The sequence below is a fragment of the Anolis sagrei genome, chromosome 11 (assembly GCF_037176765.1).
Source record: "Anolis sagrei isolate rAnoSag1 chromosome 11, rAnoSag1.mat, whole genome shotgun sequence".
Classification (NCBI taxonomy): domain Eukaryota; kingdom Metazoa; phylum Chordata; class Lepidosauria; order Squamata; family Dactyloidae; genus Anolis; species Anolis sagrei.
The window spans coordinates 34151919-34171583 of NC_090031.1; the positions used below are offsets into that span (position 1 = coordinate 34151919).

General features: G+C 43.3%; 1 protein-coding gene across 5 annotated transcripts in view; it reads left to right on the forward strand.

The window, feature by feature from the left end:
• Nucleotides 1-7573: 7573 nt before the first annotated feature.
• The window catches only part of MYO18A (myosin XVIIIA), a 264342-nt gene continuing 252250 nt past the window's right edge, over nucleotides 7574-19665 (forward strand). For 4 of the 5 annotated variants that reach the window (XM_067472196.1, XM_067472197.1, XM_067472198.1 and 1 more), the window contains exon 1: nucleotides 7576-7718. The gene's annotated coding sequence lies outside the window, so the exon portion shown is untranslated. Of the gene's footprint in view, nucleotides 7719-19665 lie in introns of all 5 variants that reach the window. The other variant, XM_067472195.1, reaches the window with a different exon arrangement.

Genomic DNA, 19665 nt, shown 5'->3' on the forward strand with positions numbered 1-19665 from the left:
AAACCCCACTAGTATTCCAAGTTTGGCATGTTGGGTATTTGTGCCAAGTTTGGTCCAGATCCATCAATTGAATGCACATTGGTCTGTTGATGTGGGTGAACTATAACTCCCAACATCTGAAGTCAGTCCCCTCCGAAACCACAAATCACAGGAAACCCACTGGAGTTCATAGCATGCTTTTGATAGACAAAGCCACAAGGTGGCGCAAAAGGCCTTGGAAAAGGGAGAAAGAGCCATTCCCAATATGTTCATTTATTACTAGCTTGGGTACCCATAAATGCCTACGGTTGTGGGTGAACTACAACTCCCATTATGGTGAGTCAGACCCCTCAAACCCTTCCAGTAGGTTAATTTAGTCATGGGGGTTCTGTGTGCCAAGTTTGGTCCAGGTCCATCATTGGTGGAAGTCACTGTTTCTCTGGTTGTGGGTGAACTACAACTCCCAGAAAGGAAGGTCAGTTCTTCCCAAGTTCCTGCCAAACCCCTCCAGTAACTCAATTTCGGCATATTGCATAACAATGCCAAGTTTGGCCCCGATCCATCAGTGTTTGGGTTCTCAGTGCTATCTGGCTGCAGGTGAACTACAACTCCCATAAATCTAGGTGAAATTCCTCCAAACCCCTGCAGTAATCCAATTTCAGCATATCGGGTACATGTGCCAAGTTTGGTCCCGATCCATCAGTGTTTGAGTTCTCAGTGCTCTTTGGATGTAGGTGAACTACAACTCCCATAAATCTAGGTGAAATTCCTCCAAACTCCTCCAGTAATCCAATTTCGGCATATCGGGTACATGTGCCAAGTTTGGCCCAGATGCGTCGGTGTTTGGGTTCACAGTGATCTCTGGATGTAGGTGAACTACAACTCCCCTAAATCAAGGTGAATTTTCCCCAAAGACCTCCAGTACTTGTTGTTGGTCATGGGAGTTCTGTGTGCCAAGTTGGGTCCAATTCCATCTTTTGTGGAGTTCAGAGTGTTCATGGATTGCAGGTGAACTATAAATCCCGGTACCTACAACTCCAAAATGTCCAGGCCATTTCCCCTCAAAACCCACCAGTATTCAAATTTGGGCATATTGGATATGCGTGCCAAGTTTGGTCCCGATCCATCATTGTTTGGGTTCATGTACGGTGTAGGTGAACTACAACTCCTCTAAATCCTTCCAAAGACCTCCAGTATGTTTTGTTGGTCATGGAAGGTTCTGTGTGCCAAGTGAGTTCCAGGTCTATCATTGGTGGGGTTCAGAGTGAAGTTCTTAGATTGCAGGTGAACTATAAATCCCAGGACCTACAATTCCTATAAATCCTGGTGAATTCTCCCCAAACTTCTCCAGTATGTTCGGTTGCTGATCAATTCCTCTGTTTGCTGTATGCCATAGAAAAGAATAGGAAAGGCAGTGGGCGGGGTCATGCAAATTCCACACCAATGTAGAGAGTAAGGAATACTGGGGTGCCTGTGGTGGAGGAAACACATACAATCTAGGATAGAATTGTCCCAAATGAAGGCCTTCCCTTGGGTGGTGGGCAGTGTGGTGTTGGTGGAGGACATTGGCAGGGCTCTTGGACATGTTCATGATGCTCGCTATAACCTGCAAAGTCGGTGGAGGGAGGGACATTGGGGTGTCTGTGGTGGAGGAACCACATACAATCTTGGATGAAATTTTGCCTGAATGGCCTTCCCTTGGGTAGTGGGCAGTGTGATGTTGGTGGAGGACACTGGCATGGCTCTTGGACATGTTCATGGTGCTTGCTATAACCTGCAATGTCAGTGGAGGGAGGGACATGGGTGTCTCCTGCTCACTGGAATGTCTGTGGTGGAAGAAACACATATAATTGAGGATGGAATTGTCTCCGTCTGAAAGCCTTCCCTTGGGTGGTGGGCAGTGTGGTGTTGGTGGAGGACATTGGCAGGACTCTTGGACATGTTCATGGCCTTCAATCTAACTTACAATGCCATTGGAGGGAGAACCTTTGGTGTCCCCTGTTCACTGGGGTGTCTGTGGTGGAGGAAACACAATCTAGGATGGAATTGTCCTTGAATGAAGGTCTTCCCTTGGGTGGTTCGCAGTGTGACTTTGGTGGAGGACATTGGCAGGGCTCTTGGACATGTTCATGGCATTCACTCTAACCTACAATGCCATTGGAGGGAGAGCCTTTGGTGTCTCCTCAGTAGTGGGATGTCTGTGGTGGAGGAAACACATACAATCTAAGATGGAATTGTCCCTGAATGAAGGCCTTCCCTTGGGTGGTGGGCAGTGTAATGTTGGTGGAGGACACTGGCAGGGCTCTTGGACATGTTCATGGCATTCACTCTAACCTACAATGCCATTGGAGGGAGAGCCTTTGGTGTCTCCTCAGTAGTGGGATGTCTGTGGTGGAGGAAACACATACAATCTAAGATGGAATTGTCCCTGAATGAAGGCCTTCCCTTGGGTGGTGGGCAGTGTAATGTTGGTGGAGGACACTGGCAGGGCTCTTGGACATGTTCATGGCATTCACTCTAACCTACAATGCCATTGGAGGGAGAGCCTTTGGTGTCTCCTGAGTAGTGGGATGTCTGTGGTGGAGGAAACATATACAATCTAGGATGGAGCAGTCCCCATATGAAAGCCTTCCCTTGAGTGGTGGACAGTGTGGTGTTGGTGGAGGACATTGGCAGGGCTCTTGGACATGTTCATGGCATTCACTCTAACCTACAATGTCCACAACAATCTAGATAGTAAGGAACACTGTGGTGCCTGTGGTGGAGGAAACACATAAAATCTAGGATGGAACAGTCCCTGTCTGAAAGCCTTCCCTTGAGTGGTGTTGGTGGAGGAGATTGGCATGGCTCTTGGACATGTTCATGGTGCTTGCTATAACCTGCAATGTCAGTGGAGGGAGGGACATGGGTGTCTCCTGCTCACTGGGATGTCTGTGGTGGAGGAAACACATACAATCTAGGATGGAATTATCCCTGAATGAAGACCTTCCCTTGGGTGGTGGGCAGTGTGGTGTTGGAGGACATATCCATGGGATTCACTCTAACCTACAATGTCAGTTGAGGGAGGAACATGAGTGTCTCCTCAAGAGTGGCAGCCATATTTGTTTGTGGAGACCGGAGCTCGTCTGTGGAAGTGGACACCCCAGATACATAAACACACATGAATATTTCCACTTTTATTATGTGTATAGATAGAAAATAGAAGATTATGACTACTACTATCATCTTTCTCATCAGTTGCTTGAGAAGTTTTTCTTTTTTTCCCTCAGAAAAGAGACTGAAATTTCCCTTCAGGAAAAAAGGCGGGAATCAGTGAGGCCACCATTTTGATGGTGAAGGAACGACAACCCTCACGATTACTATCCCGTTTCGAAGCCCTCAAAAGTAACAGCTACATAACAACAACAATAGTAGTAGTAGTAGTAGTAATAGTAGTAGTAGTTGCAAGTCCTCAAATGTATGCCAGTATAGTTATAATCATACAAAAGTAGGAAAAAGGCCAATAAGAATTAGGATGATAATAACAAAGAATTTGTGAGGGGATTATGAAAGTCCCCGGCAAACTGAAGGGAAGACTCTGTTGTTGTTGTTGTTGTTGTTACTTTCCTCTTCCTCAAAGTGGAGTTTATAACAGGAGTGAAAAAGATGGGATGGTGAAAAAGGCGGGAACAAGAGAGGCCGTGATTTTGACGGTAAGGGAACGACAGCCGTCACAATTACTATCCCGTTTCGAAATCCTCCAAAGTAACAGCAAACCCACATAACAACAACAACCATAGTAGTAGGAATAGTAGTAATAGTTGCAAGTCCTCAAATGTATGCCAATGTAGTTATAATCATACAAAAATATGAAAAAGGCCTATAAGAATTAGGATAACAAAGAATTTGTGAGGGAATTATGAAAGTCCCCGTCAAACTGAAGGGAAGACGTTGTTGTTGTTGTTACTTTCCTCTTCCTCAAAGTGGAGTTTATAACAGGAGTGAAAAAAGGTGATGGTGAAAAAGGCGGGAACAAGTGAGGCCGCCATTTTGACGGTGAGGGAACGACAACCCTCACGATTACTATCCCGTTTCAAAGCCCTCAAAAGTAACAGCCTGCCCACATAACAACAACACTAGGAGTAGTAGTAGTAATAGTAGTTGCAAGTCCTCAAACGTATGCCAATGTAGTTATAATCATACAAAAATGAAAAAGGCCAATAAGAATTAGGATGATAATAACAAAGAATTTGTGAGGGGATTATGAAAGTCCCCAGCAAACTGAAGGGAAGACGTTGTTGTTGTTGTTGTTGTTGTTACTTTCCTCTTCCTCAAAGTGGAGTTTATAACAGGAGTGAAAAAAGGTGTAATGGTGAAAAAGGTGGGAACAAGAGAGGCCGCCATTTTGACGGTGAGAGAACGACAACCCTCATGATTACTATCCTGTTTTGAAGCCCTCAAAAGTAACAGCCAGCTCACATAACAACAACAACCATAGTAGTAGTAATAGTAATAGTAGTTGCAAGTCCTCAAATGTATGCCAATGTAGTTATAATCATGCAAAAATATGAAAAAGGCCGATAAGAATTAGGATGATAATAACAAAGAATTTGTGAGGGGATTATGAAAGTCCCCGGCAAACTGAAGGGAAGACGTTGTTGTTGTTGTTGTTGTTGTTACTTTCCTCTTCCTCAAAGTGGAGTTTATAACAGGAGTGAAAAAGGTGTGATGGTGAAAAAGGCGGGAACAAGAGAGGCCGCCATTTTGACGGTGAGAGAACGACAACCCTCACAATTACTATCCCTTTTTGAAGCCCTCAAAAGTAACAGCCAGCTCACATAACAACAACAACCATAGTAGTAGTAATAGTAGTAGTAGTTGCAAGTCCTCAAGTGTATGCCAATGTAGTTATAATCATACAAACATGTGAAAAAGGCCGATAAGAATTAGGATGATAACAACAAAGAATTTGTGAGGGGATTATAAAAGTACCCGGCAAACTGAAGGGAAGACGTTGTTGTTGTTGTTGTTGTTGTTGTTACTTTCCTCTTCCTCAAAGTGGAGTTTATAACAGGAGTGAAAAAAGGTGTGATGGTGAAAAAGGCGGGAACAAGAGAGGCCGCCATTTTGACAGTGAGGGAACGACAACCCTCACGATTACTATCCCGTTTCGAAGCCCTCAAAAGTAACAGCTACATAACAACAATAGTAGTAGTAGTAGTAATAGTAGTAGTAGTTGCAAGTCCTCAAATGTATGCCAATATAGTTATAATCATACAAAAATATGAAAAAGGCCGATAAGAATTAGGGTGATAACAACAAAAAAATTGCGAGGGGATTATGAAAGTCCCCAGCAAATTGAAGGGAAGACATTGTTGTTGTTGTTGTTGTTACTTTCCTCTTTCTCAAAGTGGAATTTATAACAAGAGTGAAAAAAGGTGTGATGGTGAAAAAGGCAGGAACAAGAGAGGCCGCCATTTTGACGGTGAGGGAATGACAACCCTCACGATTACTATCCCGTTTTGAAGCCCTCAAAAGTAAACAGCAAGCCCACATAACAACAACAACCATAGGAGTAGTAGTAGTAATAGTAGTTGCAAGTCCTCAAATGTATGCCAATGTAGTTATAATCATACAAAAATATGAAAAAGGCCGATAAGAATTAGGATGATAATAACAAAAAATTTGTGAGGGGATTATGAAAGTCCCCGGCAAACTGAAGGGAAGACGTTGCTGTTGTTGTTGTTGTTGTTGTTACTTTCCTCTCCCTCAAAGTGGAGTTTATAACAGGAGTGAAAAAGGTGGGAACCAGTGAGACCGCCATTTTGACGGTGAGGGAACGACAACCCTCACGATTACTATCCCGTTTCAAAGCCCTCAAAAGTAACAGCCAGCCCACATAACAACAACAATAGTAGTAGTAGTAGTAATAGTAGTTGCTAGTCCTCAAATGTATGCCAATATAGTTATAATCATATCTATCTATCTATCTATATCTGAATTAGGATGATAATAACAAGGAATATGTGAGGGAATTATGAAAGTCCCTGACAAACTGAAGGAAAGACGTTGTTGTTGTTGTTGTTGTTGTTATTATTACTCTTCTCTTCCTCAAAGTGGAGTTTATAACAGGAGTGAAAAAAGGTGTGATGGTGAAAAAGGCGGGAACCTGAGAGGCCGCCATTTTGACAGTGAGGGAACGACAACCCTCACGATTACTATCCCGTTTCGAAGCCCTCAAAATTAACATCCAGCCCACATAACAACAACACTAGGAGTAGTAGTAATAGTAGTTGGAAATAGTTGTATGGCAATATAGTTAGAATCATCTATCTATCTATCTATCTATCTATCTATCTATCTGAATTAGGATGATAATAACAAGGAATATGTGAGGGAATTATGAAAGTCCCTGACAAAATGAAGGGAAGACATTGTTGTTGTTGTTGTTGTTACTATCCTCGTCCTCAAAGTGGGGTTTTTAACAGGAGTGAAAAAGGTGGGAAGGTGTGAGGAAGGTATAGAAGCAACAATAACAACAACAACGGAATGTGGGAGGAAAGTGTGGTTGTGTAGAAATAGTATCAATAGAGAAAAGTGTCAGGAAGTTGTAGGGTTCAGAATGTTCTTTGATTGTAGGTGAACTGTGAATCCCAGTGACTACAACTCCCAAATATCAAACTCCATCTGTGTTCATATTTGGGCGTATTGAGTGCTTGTGCCAAGTTTGATCCAGATCCATCATTGTTTGAGTCCACAGTGCTCTCTGGATGTAGGTGAACTACAACTCCCAAACTCAAGGTCAGTGCCCACCAAACCCTTCCAGTGTTTTCTCCTGGTCGTGGGAGTTCTGTGTGCCAAGTTTGGTTCAATTCTATCGTTGGTGGAGTTCAGAATGCTCCTTGATTGTAGGTGAACTATAAATCCCAGCAACTACATCTCCCAAATGACAAAATCATAAATTTTTGAGTGATGATCACTCCTTGTGTTGTGAGACGTTTTGTTGCCAAATTTGGTGTGATTTCGTTCATTGGTTCTTTTGTTTTTAAGGTACTCATTATGCAGTGAGTATTTATATATATATATATGTCATATATACTCATAATTAATAATAAAGGTGTGTGTTTGTGTAGAACTATTATATCATATAATAATAATAATGGTGTGTGATTGTCTAGAACTATATATATATATATATATATATATATAATTAATAGTAGAGGGAGGAGGGAGGAAGGTGTGTGGTTATGTAGAATTATGATGATGATGATGATTATTATTATTGCTATTACAAAAGGGTTTTGGATAATGTTAATAATAATAAGGCTAAGAAGAATTCTTCTTTTCCTTCCTCAGGGGGCGGAGCCAACGGAGGAGGCGGAGCCAGTGGCATTCATTGAAGGGGCGGAGCCAATGGAATCAACAAAGGGGGCGGAGCCAGTGGCATTCATTGAAGGGACGGAGCCAATGGAATCAACAAAGGGGGCGGAGCCAGTGGAATTCATTGAAGGGGCGGAGCCAATGGAATCAACAAAGGGGGCGGAGCCAATGGACTCAACGGAGGAGGCGGAGTCAAAGGAGGGGGTGGAGCCCTGCGAGGAGAGGGCGGAGCTAGCGGAAGGGGCGGGGCTTGTGTGAGGCCTGCCTTTCCCGGCTTGGGCCTGCCTCTTTCCTCCGCCTTCGCCGGCTCACAGGCCCGCCCGGGAAGGAGAAGGAGAAGCCGAGGAGGAGGAGAAGCCCAAGACAACGCCGCCACCCCGGTGAGGAGCCCACCTGGGAGCGGGAGGAGGAGAAGGGGAAGGGAGGGAGCTTTCCTGGGTGTGAGCCTTTCCCTCACATCCACACACACTCGGGTAGGTGGGTGGGTGGGCCCACACACAACTTCAAAGGCCTCCCTCCCTCCCTCCCCTTTTGCACACCTGGCAGCACACCTGCCTTCTTCACCTTCTTCAGAACAGAAGCTCAAAAGGAGGAGGAAAAGGTGGCCTCTGAGCATGTGAAGAGAGAGGGAGAGAGAGATGGGAGGGGAAAGGAGCAAGGTGTGTGGTTTGTGCACAGAAAAGGAAAAGCATGGGTGGGGTGTTGTGGTGGTTGCAAGGGGCCTGGTCCAGCCTCCTTTAGGCTTATAAACTGAACACAATAATAATAATAATAATAATAAACTATATATATATACACATACACACACTACCCAGTCTGTGTATATGTGTTTTGTGTGTATGGCCCAGTCTGTGTAAATGTGTTTTGTGTGTGTATATATTTGTGTGTTGTTGTGATTGCAATAGGCCTGGTCCAGCCTCCTTTAGGCTTGTAAACTGAACACAATAATAATAATAATAATAATAATAATAGTAAATATAATAGTAAATATAATAATAAATATAATAATATAATATAATAATATAATATAAATAATAATTATTATATATATACTAGCTGCCATGCATTGCTGTGGCCCAGTCTGTGTATATCTCTGTGTGTGTGTGTATTTGTGTGTTGTTGTGATTGCAAGAGGCCTGGTCCAGCCTCCTTTAGGCTTGTAAACTGAACATAATAATAATAATAATAATAATAATAATAATATAATTATAATATAAATAATAATAATCTATATATATACTAGTCGTCCCCTGCCACGCAATGCTGTGGCCCAGTATGTGTAATAATACATAATCATCATCATCATCATAGAATCAAAGAGTTGGAAGAGACCTCATGGGCCATCCAGTCCAACCCCATTCTGCCAAGAAGCAGGAATATTGCATTCAAAGCACCCCTCATCATCATCATCTATATATATGCTAGCCATCCCCTGCCACGCATTGCTGTGGACCGGTCTGTGTATATGTGTTTTGTGTGTGTGTATATATTTGTGTGTTGTTGTGATTGCAATAGGCCTGGTCCAGCCTCCTTTAGGCTTGTAAACTGAGGATAATAGTAATAATAGTAATAATAATAATAGTAAATATAATAATAAATATAATAATATAATATAAATAATTATTATTATATATATACTAGCTGCCATGCATTGCTGTGGCCCAGTCTGTGTATATCTCTGTGTGTGTGTGTATTTGTGTGTTGTTGTGATAGCAAGAGGCCTGGTCCAGCCTCCTTTAGGCTTGTAAACTGAACATAATAATAATAATAATAATAATAATAATAATAATAATAATAATATAATTATAATATAAATAATAATAATCTATATATATACTAGTCGCCCCCTGCCACGCGATGCTGTGGCCCAGTATGTGTAATAATACATAATCATCATCATCATCATAGAATCAAAGAGTTGGAAGAGACCTCATGGGCCATCCAGTCCAACCCCATTCTGCCAAGAAGCAGGAATATTGCATTCAAAGCACCCCTCATCATCATCATCATCTATATATATACTAGCCATCCCCTGCCACGCATTGCTGTGGACCGGTCTGTGTATATGTGTTTTGTGTGTGTGTATATATTTGTGTGTTGTTGTGATTGCAATAGACCTGGTCCAGCCTCCTTTAGGCTTGTAAACTGAACATAATAATAATAATAATAATAATAATAATAATAATAATAAAAACTATGTAATATAAATTATATATATATATATATATATATATATATATATACACTAGCCGTCCCCTGCCACGTGATGCTGTGGCCCAGTCTGTGTATATGTGTTTTGTATGTGTATATATTTGTGTGTTGTTGTGATTGCAATAGGCCTGGTCCAGCCTCCTTTAGGCTTGTAAACTGAACATAATAATAATAATAATAATAATAATAATAATAATATGTAATATAAATAATAATAATAATAATAATAATATATATACTAGCCGTCCCCTGCCACATGATGCTGTGGCCCAGTCTGTGTATATGTGTTTTGTGTGTGTATATATTTGTGTGTGTTCAGACTTGTAAACTGAACATAATAATAATAATAATAATAATAATAATAATAAATATATATTTATATATACTCTCTCTCTCGCTCTCTACCCAGTCTGTGTATATATGTTTTGTGCGTTTGGCCCGGTCTGTGTATATGTGTTTTGTGTGTGTGTATATATATGTGTATATATATTTGTGTGTTGTTGTGATAGCAATAGGCCTGGTCCAGCCTCCTTTAAGCTTGTAAACTGAGCATAATAATAATAATAATAAATATATAATATAAATAATAGCCATCCCCTGCCACGTGATGCTGTGGCCCAGTCTGTGTATATGTGTTTTTTGTGTGTGTTCAGACTTGTAAACTGAACATAATAATAATAATAATAATAATAATAATAAATTATATATATATATATACTCTCTCTCTCTCTCTCTCTCTCTCCAGTCTGTGTATATGTGTTTTGTGTGTTTGGCCCAGTCTGTGTATATGTGTTTTGTGTGTGTGTATATGTGGGTGTGTATATATTTGTGTGTTGTTGTGATAACAATAGGCCTGGTCCAGCCTCCTTTAGACTTGTAAACTGAGCATAATAATATTAATAACAATAATATAGGAAAGGGTTAGTAGGAAAGGGTTAGGGGAGAGGCAGTGGGCGGGGTCATGCAAATTCCACACCAGTGGAGAGAGTACAAAACACTGGGATGCCTGCGGTGGAGGAAACACAGAAAATTAAAAGGGCATCTAGCTGTGTTCGATTTGACTAGCCATATGAGGGCCAATATCTCTATGCAAGAGCTTACACATGCATAGAAATCTAAATTACTTGCATACCTCCCATGTAGAGGAATGAATATATCTGCGTGCATTTCCGGACAAATATGCACCAGAGTGTGTCCTTTACCTGTGGAAAGGTGTGCCTCTGTTTTGCATACACCTGGCTCAAGCTGCTTTTGGCTTGTTCTGATAAGCAGGTCCAGCTATTTGAAGGCATGTTTGTGTCCACCTGGAGTTGTATCTGTATTTGTGTGTTTGCAAATGATGTGTGCTTTGCGTCACTCTGGGGTCAAATTGGCCACCTTTCCGAAGAGATAACTTCTACACCTTTGTCTCCAATTCCTCTCTTGGAAAGCAGCCGGATTGTTTTTCTGGCTTTGTACTGTTGTGTTCCCCAATGCAGGCATTTCCAAACGTTTTAGTGGTGTGACCCCCACTCTTTCTATCCCACATGATGGGAGTTTCAGCACCTTTGGGTGGCACCAGTGTGTGGAGGGCTGTAACTCATGATATGGATTTTGCATTAAGCACTTCCTCTTCGCGGAATTGATTGGGCGACCATCATGAAAAGTTGTTGGAAATGCATTTTGCTGATCAATTCCTGTGTTTGTTGTGTGCCATAGTAAAGAATTGGAAAGGTCATGGGGGTTCTGTGTGGCAAGTTTGTTCACCAATGGAGAGAGTCAGAAACACTGAGGTGTCTGTGGTGGAGGAAACACATAAAATCTTGGATGAAATTGCGCCCGAATGAAAGCCTGTGCGCCATTGACAAGAATAGAAATGAGTTAAGGGAGAGGCAGTGGGCGGGGTCATGCAAAATCCACACTAATGGAGAGAATCAGAAACACTGAGGTGTCTGTGGTGGAGGAAAGACATAAAATCTAGGAAGAAATTGTGCGCCATTGAAAAGAATAGGAAAGGGTTAAGGGAGAGGCGGTGGGCGGGGTCATGCAAAATCCACACCAATTGAGAGAGTCAGAAACACTGGGATGTCTGTGGTGGAGGAAAGACATAAAATCTAGGAAGAAATTGTGTGCCATTGAAAAGAATAGGAAAGGATTAAGGGACAGGTGGTGGGTGGAATCTTGCAAAATCCACACCAATGCTTGTAACTCAGACGTTTGCAAGTTGGATGTTTGTAACGTGGATGTTTGTAAGTCAGATGTTTGTAATGCAGACGTTTGCAAATCGGATGTTTGTAACTCGGATGTTTGCAAGTCAGATGTTTATAACTCAGATGTTTGTAACTCTGACGTTTGCAAGTTGTATGTTTGTAACTCGGACATTTGCAAGTCGCATGTTTGTAACATGGATGTTTGCAAGTCGTATGTTTGTAACTCAGACGTTTGCAAGTTGTATGTTTGTAACATGGATGTTTGCAAGTCGTATGTTTGTAACTCAGACGTTTGCAAGTCGTATGTTTGTAATGTGGACGTTTGTAACTCTGACGTTTGCAAGTTGTATATTTGTAACTCAGACGTTTGCAAGTCGGATTAATGTGGACATTTCCAAGTCGGATGTTTGCAAGTCAGATGTTTGTCACTCAGACATTTGCAAGTCGTATGTCTGTAACGTGGACGTTTGCAAGTTGTATGTAATGTGGACGTTTGCAAGTCGGATGTTTGCAAGTCAGATGTTTGTAACTCGGATGTTTGCAAGTTGTATGTTTGTCACTCAGACATTTGCAAGTCGTATGTCTGTAACGTGGACGTTTGCAAGTTGTATGTAATGTGGACGTTTGCAAGTCGGATGTTTGCAAGTCAGATGTTTGTAACTCTGACGTTTGCAAGTTGTATGTTTGTCACTCAGACATTTGCAAGTCGTATGTCTGTAACGTGGACGTTTGCAAGTTGTATGTAATGTGGACGTTTGCAAGTCGGATGTTTGCAAGTCAGATGTTTGTAACTCGGATGTTTGCAAGTTGTATGTTGGTAACTGCCTGTGTATGTGTTCCCTGAATCCTGCCTTTTCTATCATAAGCATCCCATTTGAGGCCGGGGTGCTTTGTTTGTGTGTCAACAGCCTCCCTTGACCTAACGGTGTGTATTTACATGTGCCACAGACACCGCCAGAGCGCTGCCTTTCTGTGTGGGAGTGCCATGCCAGGCCTCTCGTTTAGATCAGTGACGTCTTCCCGGTGTTATGGTTGGGCGTGTGCCTGCAATATCGCAGGCGGAACTGTTTGCCGAGGCCCTTGAGATGATCGGGGACATGTGTCGCTTAGTTTTCCTTACATAAGGAAGGAGGTGTGTTTTCTTTCCAGCCTTGGGGCAGCTTGGCATTCCTTAGGGTTGCAAATGCCCCCCCGCGCCCCCCCCCCCCCCCAATTTGGTGCAACCCTTTGCTTGCAGACTGGAGAGCAGCTTCGCCAGTTATATAAATTCTTGTTGGGAGTTGTATGTGTTGTCGATGAACCGGCCCTCCTTGAAAGCTGAGCAGCTGGCGCCTTCTGTGGGCATAATAGGTGGTCAGGGAGGGGTTTGCAGGGGGGGGGGGGGGAAACTGGGCTTCAAAGGTATAATTGGGGGTAATCTGCTCTGCCTGCAGCGGAGGTGTTAGTTTCCCTGTCAACACTGGTAGTTGTTATGTGCCCTCAGGTCTCTTCTGAACCTACCTTCGTGACTGTGTCTCCCTCCATGAACCAGCCCGAGCCCTCCAATCTTCGGGGGAAGCCCTCCTTTCGCCCCTACCAGTTTCACAAGCTTGTCTTGCGGGCACAAGGGACAGAGCCTTCTCCTCTTTGGCCCCCCGACTCTGGAACTCCTTACCTGGAGAAATTAGGAAATCCCCTCCCCTAGAAACCTTCAAAAAGAACCTCAAAACCTGGCTCTTCCGCTGCGCCTTTGGTGAGTAGGTACACAACCTCACACTATTACTCAACCTCAACTTTTTTGTCATTGGAGTACACGTCCTCCCTCCCTTGTGGGAAAGCTTGGTTCCAAAAAAACCATTTTTAATTGAGCTCCCCTTTAAATAACCTGCTCCTCCTTTTATCTCACCTGAGTTTTTAATCATTTTTAGTCATTTGATTCTGCACATGTGGCCCACCCATTGTCACCGTGATTGTAATTTTATATTGCTAATGCATATATATGTTTTTTTCTTTATTGTTATGATGTAATTGTGATGTTATTGCTTGTTGTTTGTGTTTTTGGTTTTATTTTGTTGTAATTTGTTGTTTGGGCTTGGTCTCACATAAGCTGCCCCGAGTCCCTGTTGGGGGAGATGGTGGTGGGGTATAACTAAAGATTATTATTATTATTATTATTATTATTATTTGAAACACAACAAGATGAGTCAACACTCTGCTGGCTGTTGTCTTGGATCGCATGTGGGACCCTTCCCAAGTGTCTAGGACTGTGTGATGTATTGACGAATAATGCATCTGGAATTCCCTGTTTTTTGAGTGTTGCTGGTTATTTACTATCCTGATTTTAGAGATTTTTTAATATTGGTATCTTGATTTTGTTTATTTTCATGGTTTCTTCCTTTTTTAAAAAATTGTCCGCTTGCTTGTGGATTTCAGTGGCTTTTCTGTATTATCTGACACGGTGGTTGTAAGAATGGTCCAGCACTTCTGTGTTCCCCAATAATATGCTGTGACCAAGTTGGTTCATCAAGTGCTCAGCTATGGCTGACTTCTGGTTGGATTAGTTTGCAGTGCCTTTCACGTTCCTTGATTCGTGTCTGCGTTTGGTGGTCCCTATAGAGACTTGTCCACAGCTGCATGAAGTGAGAGGATCCCTCTTGTCCTTTGCTGAATGGATCATTGCTTGGATTTTCTTGGTGGCTCTGTAGATAGTTTGTAGGTCGTGTTTCTTCCTCACCTTCCATATGCGGTCAGTGGTTCCCTTGATGTATGGCAAGAACACTTTTCCTCACTGTATGTCAGGCAACCTCTGAGGATGCCTGCCATAGATGTGGGCGAAACGCCAGGAGAGAATGCCTTTGGGAACATGGCCATACAGCCCAGGAAACTCACAGCAGCCCACCTTATGTCTTCCTTCCCTGCTAGACAGTTCTTTGTACAATCATGACAGAAGTAATAATAATAATAATAATAATAATAATAATACTTTATTTCTACCCCGCCACCACCTCCCAAGGGACTCGGTGCGGCTTACATGAGGCCGTGCCCAAACACAACAATAACAATATCAGCAATAATAATAATTGCTGAGAAAAATGTATAATATCACCAAGGACGACCACCTCACCCGCCTCATAGGAAACCTGCTACAAAACAGGAGCTTTTTTGTTGAGTTCCAGGGCCAGAGAAGCAGATGGCGGAAACAGAAGAACGGCCTGCCTCAGGGGAGCGTGCTTGCCCCATCCATGTTCAACATTTACACAAATGACCAGCCACTGCCAGAAGGGACAGAGAGTTTCATCTATGCTGATGATCGTGCCATCACCGCTCAAGCAGGGAGCTTTGAGACTGTAGAACAGAAGCTCTCCGAAGCTCTAGGTGCTCTTACTGCCTATTACAGGGAAAACCAACTGATCCCTAATCCATCTAAAACACAGACATGCGCCTTTCACCTTAAGAACAGACAAGCATCCTGAGCTCTGAGGATGATTACCTGGGAAGGAATCCCACTGGAGCATTGCAGTGCACCCACATACCTGGGAGTCACTTTGGACCATGCTCTGACCTACAAGAAGCACTGCCTGAACATCAAGCAAAAAGTGGGCACTAGAAACAACATCATACGAAAGCTGACTGGCACAACCTGGGGATCACAACCAGACACAGAGAAGACATCTGCCCTTGCGCTGTGCTATTCTGCTGCTGGGTATGCATGCCCAGTGTGGAACACATCTCACCACACTAAAACAGGGGATGTGGCTCTTAATGAGACATGTCGCATTATCATGGGGTGTCTGCACCCTACACCACTGGAGAAATTACACTGCTTAGCCGGTATTGCACCACCTGGCATCCGCCGGGAAGGAGCAGCCAATAGTGAAAGGACCAAGGCAGAGACATCTCCAGCCCATCCCCTGTTTGGGTATCAGCCAGCACGTCAACGACTTAAATCAAGAAATAGTTCTCTAAGATCTACAGAGACACTCGCTGGAACACCTCAGCAAGCGAGAGTCCAAAAGTGGCAGGCTCAAACCCAGAACTGATACCAAATGAGAGATTCCCCCCTGGGCACACAGAAGACTGGGCGACTTGGAAGGCGCTGAACAGACTGCGCTCTGGCACCACGAGATGCAGAGCCAACCTCAAGAAATGGGGCCACACAGTGGAGTCCACGACATGCGAGTGCGGAGAAGAGCAAACCACAGACCACCTGCTGCAATGCAACCTGAGCCTTGCTACATGCACCATGGAGGACCTTCTTGCGGCAACACCAGAGGCACTCCAAGGGGCCAGATACTGGTCAAAGGACATCTAATCAACTATCAAGCTTGCAAAATTTGTGCTTTGTTTGTTTGTTAAAAAAATGCAATACAATACGTATTGCAATGCAATGCAATACCTCAGGTTTGCTCCTGACGTGACAAATAAATAAATAAATAAATCTGGAAGTGTCCACAATTCGTATCTGCTGCTATATTTGCTCCTTGAGCCTTGACCTCTCCTTAGCCGTGACTTTTAGCATGCATTAGTGTGCAAGTTTCTTTTTCACGCTCACTTTGGGCTGGACTACCTTTTTTGCTCCCGATGAGTCATGACCTACCCGGCCTATTGGTTCGTCACCCTGTGGGGCACGGAATGTGGCTCCATGCCTTTGCCATTTCTCATCTCATGTGAGGTGAAATGCCCTCGCTTTGCCAGAACAGGTATAACACACTAGGTGTTGCCATAAGGGCCAAGTCTCCATAATAAGCAGGGCGGAGGCCCAGTGAGCAAATAGCTTGCAAATCTATCCCAGAATTGCTCTCCAGCTCAGAAATCTCAAAGTTCCTGTGTGTCTGGTTAGCTTCCCCTTGGCTTCCCCTTAGTGCCTTTATTGTGTTATATTGTTTAAAAATAAATAAATTATATTCTTGCTTGGGTACTCGCCGTTGCATTTTTAATTGTGCAAAATGCATAAGGTTGTGGGTGAACTACAACTCCCATCATGCCAGATTAACCCCGAAAAACTCAATCAGAACTTTAGTTTGTGATGTTGGGCAAGTTTGCTCTAGATGCATCATCTAGTCATGGGTGTTCTGTGTGCTAAGTTTGGTCCAGGTCCATCATCAGTGGACATCACAGCTTCTCTGGTTGTGGGTGAACTACAATTCCCAGGAAGGAAGACCACTTCCCCCCAAACCCTTCCAGTCATCAATTTTCAGTATATCAGGTCTGTATGCCAAGTTTGGTCCAGATCCATCAGTGTTTGCATTCACAGTGCTCTCTGGATGTAGGTGCACTACAACTCCCCAAAATCAAGGTGAATTTTCCCCAAAGACCTTCAGTATTTTTTTTTTGCTGGTCATGAGGGCTCTGTGTGCTAAGTTTGGTCTTATTCCATCTTTGGTGAAATTCAGAGTGCCACGACTCCTTCATACAGTTCCTCATGTTGTGGTGACCCCCAACCATAACATCATCTTTGTTGCTTGATTTGTCATTTGGGAGTTGTAGTTGCTGGGATTTATAGTCCATCTACAATCAAAGAGCATTCTGAGCTCCACCAATGATGGAGTTGAACCAAACTTGGCACACAGAACTCCCATGACCAAGAGAAAAGACTGGAAGGGTTTGGTGGGCATTGACCTTGAGTTTGGGAGTTGTAGTTCACCTACATCCAGAGAGCACTGTGGACTCAAACAATGATGGATCTGGATCAAACTTGGCATGGATACTCAAAATGCCAATGGATCTAGACCAAACTTGGTTCTTAAGACCATCAGAAATACGATCTTTGGTCTCTCTGACACCCTCCTCGTGACCCCACTCCATGTGTCCCGACCTCCAGGTTGAGAAACGCTGATTTAAAGCCTCATGGAAAGGAATAGCGTTTTAGTCTGCTGCAGCAGGGAGTTCCAAAGTAAGTCTGGGAGCAGCCACTGAGAAGGCCTCCCATTTTCTTCCCTGGTGAGAATGAGAAAGGGGCCTCTTGCAAGACCTATCGCTTCCTTTAGTTAGGCAGGACTGGAGCTGTACAGCCTTTCGAAAACAAACCGAGCATTCCTTGCCTCTTCGTAAGTCTGAAATCCAGTCCTGGATTAATTGGTGGGGCCCCTTGTGGGAATGGGCTGTGGCTTTTGTTGGCAGGGGTGGGAGCGCCAGGCGCAAGTATTTCCAGCCCAATTAGGCTTTGTTTACGGACCCTTATCTTGCGGAGAGATGGTGCCAGAACATCAGCAGGCGGGGGGCTCTGTGTTCTTTAGCCGGGACCTGATGTCCAGAGAGGGAGGCCTTGGAGGGCGAAAATGTTGCGGAGCAAAGATCACAATGCGGGAGTCGGGGAGGAGGAGGAACTAGTAATCCCATAGTAAACATTAATGCGCTCCTCTTGCTGGATCAAAGGTCTCTGGGTCCAGTTATGGCGCTCCTTCTGGGAAGATACCCATGATCTCCCGGGCAGCTCGCTGTTCCATGTGACCTCAATATTGGCTCGATTTCATGTGTTGGACATGCATTGTTGAAGGCAGGAGCTTTGTCCTAGCTTGCAACATGCAATCTGTTTTGTCCCCGGCTGAGACTTATCCAATTAAGGCTGCCTAACACCTTCCGCACGCTGTCTTAAGGCGGTTTATGAACTATCCGCTCCTCCTCCCACGTCCCACCCAACGCTTCCTTTTGCCTTCTTTTCGGGCTTCTAAATCCACCCTCAGACTGAGTTCTGGGGAATCTCAAAATTCACTTTATCCTCTACTTCAGTTGTTGTGCATAATAATAATAATAATAATAATAATACTTTATCTATACCCCGCTACCATCTCCCCAAGGGACTCGGTGCGGCTTACATGAGGGCGAGCCCAAAATGCAACAATACAAGCAATAACAACAACAATACAAGCAATTTAAAAACAACAAAACAGTAAAACAATAACACAAGCATTATCAATAGGACAACACACTTTAAAATCTATGGGTAGGCCAAATGTAATTAAAATTAATCCTGGTTCTGTGAATTCAGGGTTCTTACTGCAATGTCATAAGGCCCTCCTGGTGCCACAGCGGGTTAAACCGCTGATCTGCTGACCAAAAGGTTGCCTGTTCGAATCCGGGGAGCGGGGTGAGCTCCCGCTGTTAGCCCCAGCTCCTACCAACCTAGCAATTATATTAATCCCACAAACTAACATTACATTTTTATTTATATAGATACTAGCCATCCCTTGCCACACGTTGCTGTGGCCCAGTCTTTGTGTATATGTTTGTGTATATGTGTATATATGTGAGAATATATTTTATTGTTTTGGCTTTTAAAGTCTCTTTTGATGTATTTTTCAGTGTTTTTGTGAGTGATGGTCATTTGTGTGCCTGATGGGTGTCTTGTGTCCAAACTTGGTGTCAACTCATCCAGTGGTTTTTGAGTTATGTTAATCCCACAAATTAACATTACATTTTTATTTATATAGATACTAGCCATCCCCTGCCACCCATTGCTGTGGCCCATTGCTGTTTGTGTATATGTGTATATATGTGTGAATGTGTTTGTCTCTTCTGCTGTATTTTTCAGTGTTTTTGTGAGTGATGGTCACTCGTTGCCCTGATAGGTGTCTTGTGTCCAAATTTGGTGTCAATTGGGTGTCAATTCCTCCATTGGTTAATCCCACAAACGAACATTACATTTTTATTTATATAGATATACTAGCCATCCCCTGCCACACGTTGCTGTGGCCCACATGGGGGTTCTGTGTGGGAGGTTTGGCCCAATTCTATCGTTGGTGGGGTTCAGAATGCTCTGTGATTGTAGGTGAACTATAAATTCCAGCAACTACAACTCCTGAATGTCAAGATTTTATTTTCCCCAAGCTCTACCATTGTTCACATTTGGGCATATTGAGTATTCATGTAGAGTTTGGTCCAGATCCATCATTTGTGTTCACAGTGATCTCTGCATGTAGGTGAACTACAACTCCAAAACCAAAGGACA